Raw genomic sequence first — 12,831 nt, 5'->3', positions numbered from 1 at the left:
CATTGGAAGCAAAGCAGCGAAGAGAAAGAGAGTGCCTTCCATGAAATGCCCAGGAGAATGATAAGAGCAGAACGAAAAGGCAAGAATGACATTCAAAGCATGCCCAGAAAAACGTGTGACGGTCCCACCAGTCATTTATGCTTATAATTGGGTATCTTTACTTTCAAAGTATGGGGTTGATCCTTTGGCGATCACTCTCTTGTATTTCAGCAGAGACAGATAGTTGAGAAGTCTTTTCTCACATAGCTAGCACAAGCCTGCGCTTTTCCTTGCTGGTAGCGTGGAAATGACAGATTGGTCCTCAGAAGAAAAAACAAGAAATATTATAGCAGAGGATGGTTTCGATCCATCGACCTCTGGGTTATGGGCCCAGCACGCTTCCGCTGCGCCACTCTGCTCCCTTGTAAAAGTGTTCTCTTTATGCAGATGAGGAGCTTTCAGCGAAGTGGCGAGGGATTTGTGGGTCTCGCTCCTCATTTGCCTAAGCATGCTGCAATGTATGCTGGGAGCAGAAAATCTTCATCTTCTCGTCTCACAGTCAGTCATAACTGAAAGTGCAGACCCTCTTGGGAACTAGCAGTTTCAGGCCTTTACCAAGATAGCAGCTCTCTAACCCTCTCCTCTCTCTTTGATCCTAGCGCTAGCATGCTCAGGATTTGATTTTAACTGGGAGCCAGAGCTCTACCCGGTGAGGGCTTGCCCGGTGTGAGGCTTTTGAGCGTTTGGGAGCGTTCGGGACGTGAGGACGTTGGACAGGAAATGTTGCCATCTTGAAATACCCAACCTTCCTGCTGTCGTGAGAGGCTCTTTCCATGGACATCTGCCTCTTGGAGTCCTCTCAACTTGCTCTCTGATATAACATTTTGTGAGCTGCAGTTACATCCGATGGCTACAAGGTGGCGCTGCATTCAGGTGAGAGAACAAGTGTGCACAAAATCGTTGGGGACTTTTGCCAGATTCATCGGTGGATCTTGCCTACTTTTATTCACATGCTAGATATTGCCTAGAAATGCTTTTTAATATAGAGATGCTAGAGTTAGAATGTCTGGTCGGGGTTCAGCCCTTTCATTGTCTACCGCCCGCAACATATTTATTACCAGCACATGTGAGTGGTGACTCTGCTTTTTGGAAAATAGCATCTAATAGGACAATGAATGTAGCAGATGGGGCGATCGAGATGCCTGCCTAAGTATTTCATTTTTTTTTTAATTTAACGTCTGATTAATCTGTTCATGATATTTCCGTTTTGTGACATGTTGCATTAAAACAAATCCTGCTTGGAGAACATATAAAAATTTGCACTGCATTGGCCGGGAATCGAACCCGGGTCAACTGCTTGGGAAGCAGCTATGCTCACCACTATACCACCAACGCCCTATGATGTGGTTGCTCTCGGTTCTAAAGATTACAACCCCGAGTTCAATGACTATCTTGCACCAGTTTCAATGGTGCATTTGGTTTAGATACCAACATGAAAAGCAGTAGAAAGTTTCTTGTAGAGGGTAAGGAACTGGGGATTGAAACTAAGGCCAAATCTGTGCAGAAGAGAAGAAATGGAAAGCAGTAGTACAAATAGTGGAAATGAACATATTTAGGCAGCATTGGAAGCAAAGCAGCAAAGAGAAAGAGAGTGCCTTCCATGAAATGCCCAGGAGAATGATAAGAGCAGAACGAAAAGGCAAGAATGACATTCAAAGCATGCCCAGAAAAACGTGTGACGGTCCCACCAGTCATTTATGCTTATAATTGGGTATCTTTACTTTCAAAGTATGGGGTTGATCCTTTGGCGATCACTCTCTTGTATTTCAGCAGAGACAGATAGTTGAGAAGTCTTTTCTCACATAGCTAGCACAAGCCTGCGCTTTTCCTTGCTGGTAGCGTGGAAATGACAGATTGGTTCTCAGAAGAAAAAACAAGAAATATTATAGCAGAGGATGGTTTCGATCCATCGACCTCTGGGTTATGGGCCCAGCACGCTTCCGCTGCGCCAGTCTGCTCCCTTGTAAAAGTGTTCTCTTTATGCAGAGGAGGAGCTTTCAGCGAAGTGGCGAGGGATTGGTGGGTCTCGCTCCTCATTTGCCTAAGCATGCTGCAATGTATGCTGGGTGCAGAAAATCTTCATCTTCTCGTCTCACAGTCAGTCATAACTGAAAGTGCAGACCCTCTTGGGAACTAGCAGTTTCAGGCCTTTACCAAGATAGCAGCTCTCTAACCCTCTCCTCTCTCTTTGATCCTAGCGCTAGCATGCTCAGGATTTGATTTTAACTGGGAGCCAGAGATCTACCCGGTGAGGGCGAGGCTTTTGAGTGTTTGGGAGCGTTCGGGATGTGAGGACATTGGACAGGAAATGTTGCCATCTTGAAATATCCAACCTTCCTGCTGTCGTAAGAGGCTCTTTCCATGGACATCTGCTTCTTGGAGTCCTCTCAACTTGCTCTCTGATATAACATTTTGTGAGCTGCAGTTACATCCGATGGCTACAAGGTGGCGCTGCATTCAGGTGAGAGAACAAGTGTGCACAAAATCGTTGGGGACTTTTGCCAGATTCATCGGTGGATCTTGCCTACTTTTATTCACATGCTAGATATTGCCTAGAAATGCTTTTTAATATAGAGATGCTAGAGTTAGAATGTCTGGTCGGGGTTCAGCCCTTTCATTGTCTACCGCCCGCAACATATTTATTACCAGCACATGTGAGTGGTGACTCTGCTTTTTGGAAAATAGCATCTAATAGGACAATGAATGTAGCAGATGGGGCGATCGAGATGCCTGCCTAAGTATTTCATTTTTTTTTTAATTTAACGTCTGATTAATCTGTTCATGATATTTCCGTTTTGTGACATGTTGCATTAAAACAAATCCTGCTTGGAGAACATATAAAAATTTGCACTGCATTGGCCGGGAATCGAACCCGGGTCAACTGCTTGGGAAGCAGCTATACTCACCACTATACCACCAACGCCCTATGATGTGGGTGCTCTCGGTTCTAAAGATTACAACCCCGAGTTCAATGACTATCTTGCACCAGTTTCAATGGTGCATTTGGTTTAGATACCAACATGAAAAGCAGTAGAAAGTTTCTTGTAGAGGGTAAGAAACTGGGGATTGAAACCAAGGCCAAATCTGTGCAGAAGAGAAGAAATGGAAAGCAGTAGTACAAATAGTGGAAATGAACATATTTAGGCAGCATTGGAAGCAAAGCAGCGAAGAGAAAGAGAGTGCCTTCCATGAAATGCCCAGGAGAATGATAAGAGCAGAACGAAAAGGCAAGAATGACATTCAAAGCATGCCCAGAAAAACGTGTGACGGTCCCACCAGTCATTTATGCTTATAATTGGGTATCTTTACTTTCAAAGTATGGGGTTGATCCTTTGGCGATCACTCTCTTGTATTTCAGCAGAGACAGATAGTTGAGAAGTCTTTTCTCACATAGCTAGCACAAGCCTGCGCTTTTCCTTGCTGGTAGCGTGGAAATGACAGATTGGTCCTCAGAAGAAAAAACAAGAAATATTATAGCAGAGGATGGTTTCGATCCATCGACCTCTGGGTTATGGGCCCAGCGCGCTTCCGCTGCGCCACTCTGCTCCCTTGTAAAAGTGTTCTCTTTATGCAGATGAGGAGCTTTCAGCGAAGTGGCGAGGGATTGGTGGGTCTCACTCCTCATTTGCCTAAGCATGCTGCAATGTATGCTGGGTGCAGAAAATCTTCATCTTCTCGTCTCACAGTCAGTCATAACTGAAAGTGCAGACCCTCTTGGGAACTAGCAGTTTCAGGCCTTTACCAAGATAGCAGCTCTCTAACCCTCTCCTCTCTCTTTGATCCTAGCGCTAGCATGCTCAGGATTTGATTTTAACTGGGAGCCAGAGATCTACCGGGTGAGGGCTTGCCCGGTGTGAGGCTTTTGAGCGTTTGGGAGCGTTCGGGACGTGAGGACGTTGGACAGGAAATGTTGCCATCTTGAAATATCCAACCTTCCTGCTGTCGTGAGAGGCTCTTTCCATGGACATCTGCCTCTTGGAGTCCTCTCAACTTGCTCTCTGATATAACATTTTGTGAGCTGCAGTTACATCCGATGGCTACAAGGTGGCGCTGCATTCAGGTGAGAGAACAAGTGTGCACAAAATCGTTGGGGACTTTTGCCAGATTCATCGGTGGATCTTGCCTACTTTTATTCACATGCTAGATATTGCCTAGAAATGCTTTTTAATATAGAGATGCTAGAGTTAGAATGTCTGGTCGGGGTTCAGCCCTTTCATTGTCTACCGCCCGCAACATATTTATTACCAGCACATGTGAGTGGTGACTCTGCTTTTTGGAAAATAGCATCTAATAGGACAATGAATGTAGCAGATGGGGCGATCGAGATGCCTGCCTAAGTATTTCATTTTTTTTTTAATTTAACGTCTGATTAATCTGTTCATGATATTTCCGTTTTGTGACATGTTGCATTAAAACAAATCCTGCTTGGAGAACATATAAAAATTTGCACTGCATTGGCCGGGAATCGAACCCGGGTCAACTGCTTGGGAAGCAGCTATACTCACCACTATACCACCAACGCCCTATGATGTGGGTGCTCTCGGTTCTAAAGATTACAACCCCGAGTTCAATGACTATCTTGCACCAGTTTCAATGGTGCATTTGGTTTAGATACCAACATGAAAAGCAGTAGAAAGTTTCTTGTAGAGGGTAAGAAACTGGGGATTGAAACCAAGGCCAAATCTGTGCAGAAGAGAAGAAATGGAAAGCAGTAGTACAAATAGTGGAAATGAACATATTTAGGCAGCATTGGAAGCAAAGCAGCGAAGAGAAAGAGAGTGCCTTCCATGAAATGCCCAGGAGAATGATAAGAGCAGAACGAAAAGGCAAGAATGACATTCAAAGCATGCCCAGAAAAACGTGTGACGTTCCCACCAGTCATTTATGCTTATAATTGGGTATCTTTACTTTCAAAGTATGGGGTTGATCCTTTGGCGATCACTCTCTTGTATTTCAGCAGAGACAGATAGTTGAGAAGTCTTTTCTCACATAGCTAGCACAAGCCTGCGCTTTTCCTTGCTGGTAGCGTGGAAATGACAGATTGGTTCTCAGAAGAAAAAACAAGAAATATTATAGCAGAGGATGGTTTCGATCCATCGACCTCTGGGTTATGGGCCCAGCACGCTTCCGCTGCGCCACTCTGCTCCCTTGTAAAAGTGTTCTCTTTATGCAGAGGAGGAGCTTTCAGCGAAGTGGCGAGGGATTGGTGGGTCTCGCTCCTCATTTGCCTAAGCATGCTGCAATGTATGCTGGGTGCAGAAAATCTTCATCTTCTCGTCTCACAGTCAGTCATAACTGAAAGTGCAGACCCTCTTGGGAACTAGCAGTTTCAGGCCTTTACCAAGATAGCAGCTCTCTAACCCTCTCCTCTCTCTTTGATCCTAGCGCTAGCATGCTCAGGATTTGATTTTAACTGGGAGCCAGAGATCTACCCGGTGAGGGCTTGCCCGGTGTGAGGCTTTTGAGCGTTTGGGAGCGTTCGGGACGTGAGGACATTGGACAGGAAATGTTGCCATCTTGAAATATCCAACCTTCCTGCTGTCGTGAGAGGCTCTTTCCATGGACATCTGCCTCTTGGAGTCCTCTCAACTTGCTCTCTGATATAACATTTTGTGAGCTGCAGTTACATCCGATGGCTACAAGGTGGCGCTGCATTCAGGTGAGAGAACAAGTGTGCACAAAATCGTTGGGGACTTTTGCCAGATTCATCGGTGGATCTTGCCTACTTTTATTCACATGCTAGATATTGCCTAGAAATGCTTTTTAATATAGAGATGCTAGAGTTAGAATGTCTGGTCGGGGTTCAGCCCTTTCATTGTCTACCGCCCGCAACATATTTATTACCAGCACATGTGAGTGGTGACTCTGCTTTTTGGAAAATAGCGTCTAATAGGACAATTAATGTAGCAGATGGGGCGATCGAGGTGCCTGCCTAAGTATTTCATTTTTTTTTTAATTTAACGTCTGATTAATCTGTTCATGATATTTCCGTTTTGTGACATGTTGCATTAAAACAAATCCTGCTTGGAGAACATATAAAAATTAGCACAGCATTGGCCGGGAATCGAACCCGGGTCAACTGCTTGGGAAGAAGCTATGCTCACCACTATACCACCAACACCCTATGATGTGGGTGCTCTCGGTTCTAAAGATTACAACCCCGAGTTCAATGACTATCTTGCACCAGTTTCAATGGTGCATTTGGTTTAGATACCCACATGAAAAGCAGTAGAAAGTTTCTTGTAGAGGGTAAGGAACTGGGGATTGAAACCAAGGCCAAATCTGTGCAGAAGAGAAGAAATGGAAAGCAGTAGTACAAATAGTGGAAATGAACATATTTAGGCAGCATTGGAAGCAAAGCAGCGAAGAGAAAGAGAGTGCCTTCCATGAAATGCCCAGGAGAATGATAAGAGCAGAACGAAAAGGCAAGAATGACATTCAAAGCATGCCCAGAAAAACGTGTGACGGTCCCACCAGTCATTTATGCTTATAATTGGGTATCTTTACTTTCAAAGTATGGGGTTGATCCTTTGGCGATCACTCTCTTGTATTTCAGCAGAGACAGATAGTTGAGAAGTCTTTTCTCACATAGCTAGCACAAGCCTGCGCTTTTCCTTGCTGGTAGCGTGGAAATGACAGATTGGTCCTCAGAAGAAAAAACAAGAAATATTATAGCAGAGGATGGTTTCGATCCATCGACCTCTGGGTTATGGGCCCAGCACGCTTCCGCTGCGCCACTCTGCTCCCTTGTAAAAGTGTTCTCTTTATGCAGATGAGGAGCTTTCAGCGAAGTGGCGAGGGATTTGTGGGTCTCGCTCCTCATTTGCCTAAGCATGCTGCAATGTATGCTGGGAGCAGAAAATCTTCATCTTCTCGTCTCACAGTCAGTCATAACTGAAAGTGCAGACCCTCTTGGGAACTAGCAGTTTCAGGCCTTTACCAAGATAGCAGCTCTCTAACCCTCTCCTCTCTCTTTGATCCTAGCGCTAGCATGCTCAGGATTTGATTTTAACTGGGAGCCAGAGCTCTACCCGGTGAGGGCTTGCCCGGTGTGAGGCTTTTGAGCGTTTGGGAGCGTTCGGGACGTGAGGACGTTGGACAGGAAATGTTGCCATCTTGAAATACCCAACCTTCCTGCTGTCGTGAGAGGCTCTTTCCATGGACATCTGCCTCTTGGAGTCCTCTCAACTTGCTCTCTGATATAACATTTTGTGAGCTGCAGTTACATCCGATGGCTACAAGGTGGCGCTGCATTCAGGTGAGAGAACAAGTGTGCACAAAATCGTTGGGGACTTTTGCCAGATTCATCGGTGGATCTTGCCTACTTTTATTCACATGCTAGATATTGCCTAGAAATGCTTTTTAATATAGAGATGCTAGAGTTAGAATGTCTGGTCGGGGTTCAGCCCTTTCATTGTCTACCGCCCGCAACATATTTATTACCAGCACATGTGAGTGGTGACTCTGCTTTTTGGAAAATAGCATCTAATAGGACAATGAATGTAGCAGATGGGGCGATCGAGATGCCTGCCTAAGTATTTCATTTTTTTTTTAATTTAACGTCTGATTAATCTGTTCATGATATTTCCGTTTTGTGACATGTTGCATTAAAACAAATCCTGCTTGGAGAACATATAAAAATTTGCACTGCATTGGCCGGGAATCGAACCCGGGTCAACTGCTTGGGAAGCAGCTATGCTCACCACTATACCACCAACGCCCTATGATGTGGTTGCTCTCGGTTCTAAAGATTACAACCCCGAGTTCAATGACTATCTTGCACCAGTTTCAATGGTGCATTTGGTTTAGATACCAACATGAAAAGCAGTAGAAAGTTTCTTGTAGAGGGTAAGGAACTGGGGATTGAAACTAAGGCCAAATCTGTGCAGAAGAGAAGAAATGGAAAGCAGTAGTACAAATAGTGGAAATGAACATATTTAGGCAGCATTGGAAGCAAAGCAGCAAAGAGAAAGAGAGTGCCTTCCATGAAATGCCCAGGAGAATGATAAGAGCAGAACGAAAAGGCAAGAATGACATTCAAAGCATGCCCAGAAAAACGTGTGACGGTCCCACCAGTCATTTATGCTTATAATTGGGTATCTTTACTTTCAAAGTATGGGGTTGATCCTTTGGCGATCACTCTCTTGTATTTCAGCAGAGACAGATAGTTGAGAAGTCTTTTCTCACATAGCTAGCACAAGCCTGCGCTTTTCCTTGCTGGTAGCGTGGAAATGACAGATTGGTTCTCAGAAGAAAAAACAAGAAATATTATAGCAGAGGATGGTTTCGATCCATCGACCTCTGGGTTATGGGCCCAGCACGCTTCCGCTGCGCCAGTCTGCTCCCTTGTAAAAGTGTTCTCTTTATGCAGAGGAGGAGCTTTCAGCGAAGTGGCGAGGGATTGGTGGGTCTCGCTCCTCATTTGCCTAAGCATGCTGCAATGTATGCTGGGTGCAGAAAATCTTCATCTTCTCGTCTCACAGTCAGTCATAACTGAAAGTGCAGACCCTCTTGGGAACTAGCAGTTTCAGGCCTTTACCAAGATAGCAGCTCTCTAACCCTCTCCTCTCTCTTTGATCCTAGCGCTAGCATGCTCAGGATTTGATTTTAACTGGGAGCCAGAGATCTACCCGGTGAGGGCTTGCCCGGTGTGAGGCTTTTGAGTGTTTGGGAGCGTTCGGGATGTGAGGACATTGGACAGGAAATGTTGCCATCTTGAAATATCCAACCTTCCTGCTGTCGTAAGAGGCTCTTTCCATGGACATCTGCTTCTTGGAGTCCTCTCAACTTGCTCTCTGATATAACATTTTGTGAGCTGCAGTTACATCCGATGGCTACAAGGTGGCGCTGCATTCAGGTGAGAGAACAAGTGTGCACAAAATCGTTGGGGACTTTTGCCAGATTCATCGGTGGATCTTGCCTACTTTTATTCACATGCTAGATATTGCCTAGAAATGCTTTTTAATATAGAGATGCTAGAGTTAGAATGTCTGGTCGGGGTTCAGCCCTTTCATTGTCTACCGCCCGCAACATATTTATTACCAGCACATGTGAGTGGTGACTCTGCTTTTTGGAAAATAGCATCTAATAGGACAATGAATGTAGCAGATGGGGCGATCGAGATGCCTGCCTAAGTATTTCATTTTTTTTTTAATTTAACGTCTGATTAATCTGTTCATGATATTTCCGTTTTGTGACATGTTGCATTAAAACAAATCCTGCTTGGAGAACATATAAAAATTTGCACTGCATTGGCCGGGAATCGAACCCGGGTCAACTGCTTGGGAAGCAGCTATACTCACCACTATACCACCAACGCCCTATGATGTGGGTGCTCTCGGTTCTAAAGATTACAACCCCGAGTTCAATGACTATCTTGCACCAGTTTCAATGGTGCATTTGGTTTAGATACCAACATGAAAAGCAGTAGAAAGTTTCTTGTAGAGGGTAAGAAACTGGGGATTGAAACCAAGGCCAAATCTGTGCAGAAGAGAAGAAATGGAAAGCAGTAGTACAAATAGTGGAAATGAACATATTTAGGCAGCATTGGAAGCAAAGCAGCGAAGAGAAAGAGAGTGCCTTCCATGAAATGCCCAGGAGAATGATAAGAGCAGAACGAAAAGGCAAGAATGACATTCAAAGCATGCCCAGAAAAACGTGTGACGTTCCCACCAGTCATTTATGCTTATAATTGGGTATCTTTACTTTCAAAGTATGGGGTTGATCCTTTGGCGATCACTCTCTTGTATTTCAGCAGAGACAGATAGTTGAGAAGTCTTTTCTCACATAGCTAGCACAAGCCTGCGCTTTTCCTTGCTGGTAGCGTGGAAATGACAGATTGGTTCTCAGAAGAAAAAACAAGAAATATTATAGCAGAGGATGGTTTCGATCCATCGACCTCTGGGTTATGGGCCCAGCACGCTTCCGCTGCGCCACTCTGCTCCCTTGTAAAAGTGTTCTCTTTATGCAGAGGAGGAGCTTTCAGCGAAGTGGCGAGGGATTGGTGGGTCTCGCTCCTCATTTGCCTAAGCATGCTGCAATGTATGCTGGGTGCAGAAAATCTTCATCTTCTCGTCTCACAGTCAGTCATAACTGAAAGTGCAGACCCTCTTGGGAACTAGCAGTTTCAGGCCTTTACCAAGATAGCAGCTCTCTAACCCTCTCCTCTCTCTTTGATCCTAGCGCTAGCATGCTCAGGATTTGATTTTAACTGGGAGCCAGAGATCTACCCGGTGAGGGCTTGCCCGGTGTGAGGCTTTTGAGCGTTTGGGAGCGTTCGGGACGTGAGGACATTGGACAGGAAATGTTGCCATCTTGAAATATCCAACCTTCCTGCTGTCGTGAGAGGCTCTTTCCATGGACATCTGCCTCTTGGAGTCCTCTCAACTTGCTCTCTGATATAACATTTTGTGAGCTGCAGTTACATCCGATGGCTACAAGGTGGCGCTGCATTCAGGTGAGAGAACAAGTGTGCACAAAATCGTTGGGGACTTTTGCCAGATTCATCGGTGGATCTTGCCTACTTTTATTCACATGCTAGATATTGCCTAGAAATGCTTTTTAATATAGAGATGCTAGAGTTAGAATGTCTGGTCGGGGTTCAGCCCTTTCATTGTCTACCGCCCGCAACATATTTATTACCAGCACATGTGAGTGGTGACTCTGCTTTTTGGAAAATAGCATCTAATAGGACAATGAATGTAGCAGATGGGGCGATCGAGATGCCTGCCTAAGTATTTCATTTTTTTTTTAATTTAACGTCTGATTAATCTGTTCATGATATTTCCGTTTTGTGACATGTTGCATTAAAACAAATCCTGCTTGGAGAACATATAAAAATTTGCACTGCATTGGCCGGGAATCGAACCCGGGTCAACTGCTTGGGAAGCAGCTATACTCACCACTATACCACCAACGCCCTATGATGTGGGTGCTCTCGGTTCTAAAGATTACAACCCCGAGTTCAATGACTATCTTGCACCAGTTTCAATGGTGCATTTGGTTTGGATACCAACATGAAAAGCAGTAGAAAGTTTCTTGTAGAGGGTAAGAAACTGGGGATTGAAACCAAGGCCAAATCTGTGCAGAAGAGAAGAAATGGAAAGCAGTAGTACAAATAGTGGAAATGAACATATTTAGGCAGCATTGGAAGCAAAGCAGCGAAGAGAAAGAGAGTGCCTTCCATGAAATGCCCAGGAGAATGATAAGAGCAGAACGAAAAGGCAAGAATGACATTCAAAGCATGCCCAGAAAAACGTGTGACGGTCCCACCAGTCATTTATGCTTATAATTGGGTATCTTTACTTTCAAAGTATGGGGTTGATCCTTTGGCGATCACTCTCTTGTATTTCAGCAGAGACAGATAGTTGAGAAGTCTTTTCTCACATAGCTAGCACAAGCCTGCGCTTTTCCTTGCTGGTAGCGTGGAAATGACAGATTGGTCCTCAGAAGAAAAAACAAGAAATATTATAGCAGAGGATGGTTTCGAACCATCGACCTCTGGGTTATGGGCCCAGCACGCTTCCGCTGCGCCACTCTGCTCCCTTGTAAAAGTGTTCTCTTTGTGCAGATGAGGAGCTTTCAGCGAAGTGGCGAGGGATTGGTGGGTCTCGCTCCTCATTTGCCTAAGCATGCTGCAATGTATGCTGGGTGCAGAAAATCTTCATCTTCTCGTCTCACAGTCAGTCATAACTGAAAGTGCAGACCCTCTTGGGAACTAGCAGTTTCAGGCCTTTACCAAGATAGCAGCTCTCTAACCCTCTCCTCTCTCTTTGATCCTAGCGCTAGCATGCTCAGGATTTGATTTTAACTGGGAGCCAGAGATCTACCCGGTGAGGGCTTGCCCGGTGTGAGGCTTTTGAGCGTTTGGGAGCGTTCGGGACGTGAGGACGTTGGACAGGAAATGTTGCCATCTTGAAATATCCAACCTTCCTGCTGTCGTGAGAGGCTCTTTCCATGGACATCTGCCTCTTGGAGTCCTCTCAACTTGCTCTCTGATATAACATTTTGTGAGCTGCAGTTACATCCGATGGCTACAAGGTGGCGCTGCATTCAGGTGAGAGAACAAGTGTGCACAAAATCGTTGGGGACTTTTGCCAGATTCATCGGTGGATCTTGCCTACTTTTATTCACATGCTAGATATTGCCTAGAAATGCTTTTTAATATTAGAGATGCTAGAGTTAGAATGTCTGGTCGGGGTTCAGCCCTTTCATTGTCTACCGCCCGCAACATATTTATTACCAGCACATGTGAGTGGTGACTCTGCTTTTTGGAAAATAGCATCTAATAGGACAATGAATGTAGCAGATGGGGCGATCGAGATGCCTGCCTAAGTATTTCATTTTTTTTTTAATTTAACGTCTGATTAATCTGTTCATGATATTTCCGTTTTGTGACATGTTGCATTAAAACAAATCCTGCTTGGAGAACATATAAAAATTTGCACTGCATTGGCCGGGAATCGAACCCGGGTCAACTGCTTGGGAAGCAGCTATACTCACCACTATACCACCAACGCCCTATGATGTGGGTGCTCTCGGTTCTAAAGATTACAACCCCGAGTTCAATGACTATCTTGCACCAGTTTCAATGGTGCATTTGGTTTAGATACCAACATGAAAAGCAGTAGAAAGTTTCTTGTAGAGGGTAAGAAACTGGGGATTGAAACCAAGGCCAAATCTGTGCAGAAGAGAAGAAATGGAAAGCAGTAGTACAAATAGTGGAAATGAACATATTTAGGCAGCATTGGAAGCAAAGCAGCGAAGAGAAAGAGAGTGCCTTCCATGAAATGC

At 44.8% G+C, this 12,831-nt stretch overlaps 7 non-coding genes across 7 annotated transcripts; all 7 read right to left on the bottom strand.

Annotated features, from left to right (window-relative positions):
* Positions 1-1,302: 1,302 nt before the first annotated feature.
* TRNAG-CCC (transfer RNA glycine (anticodon CCC)) lies at positions 1,303-1,374 on the bottom strand. Its single transcript has one exon. It is a non-coding gene; the product is annotated as a tRNA-Gly (tRNA).
* A 1,516-nt stretch (positions 1,375-2,890) lies between these two features.
* On the bottom strand, positions 2,891-2,962 carry TRNAG-CCC (transfer RNA glycine (anticodon CCC)). Its single transcript has one exon. It is a non-coding gene; the product is annotated as a tRNA-Gly (tRNA).
* Positions 2,963-4,489: 1,527 nt separating this feature from the next.
* Positions 4,490-4,561, bottom strand: TRNAG-CCC (transfer RNA glycine (anticodon CCC)). Its single transcript has one exon. It is a non-coding gene; the product is annotated as a tRNA-Gly (tRNA).
* A 3,126-nt stretch (positions 4,562-7,687) lies between these two features.
* Positions 7,688-7,759, bottom strand: TRNAG-CCC (transfer RNA glycine (anticodon CCC)). Its single transcript has one exon. It is a non-coding gene; the product is annotated as a tRNA-Gly (tRNA).
* Positions 7,760-9,286: 1,527 nt separating this feature from the next.
* Positions 9,287-9,358, bottom strand: TRNAG-CCC (transfer RNA glycine (anticodon CCC)). Its single transcript has one exon. It is a non-coding gene; the product is annotated as a tRNA-Gly (tRNA).
* A 1,527-nt stretch (positions 9,359-10,885) lies between these two features.
* On the bottom strand, positions 10,886-10,957 carry TRNAG-CCC (transfer RNA glycine (anticodon CCC)). The gene has a single exon. It is a non-coding gene; the product is annotated as a tRNA-Gly (tRNA).
* A 1,528-nt stretch (positions 10,958-12,485) lies between these two features.
* On the bottom strand, positions 12,486-12,557 carry TRNAG-CCC (transfer RNA glycine (anticodon CCC)). Its single transcript has one exon. It is a non-coding gene; the product is annotated as a tRNA-Gly (tRNA).
* Between the last annotated feature and the right edge of the window lie 274 nt (positions 12,558-12,831).

This window comes from Triturus cristatus, chromosome 11, assembly GCF_964204655.1.
Source record: "Triturus cristatus chromosome 11, aTriCri1.1, whole genome shotgun sequence".
NCBI classification, from domain to species: domain Eukaryota; kingdom Metazoa; phylum Chordata; class Amphibia; order Caudata; family Salamandridae; genus Triturus; species Triturus cristatus.
Note: the sequence above shows the minus strand (reverse complement) of the source record. Positions and strands in the feature narration are given on the sequence as shown.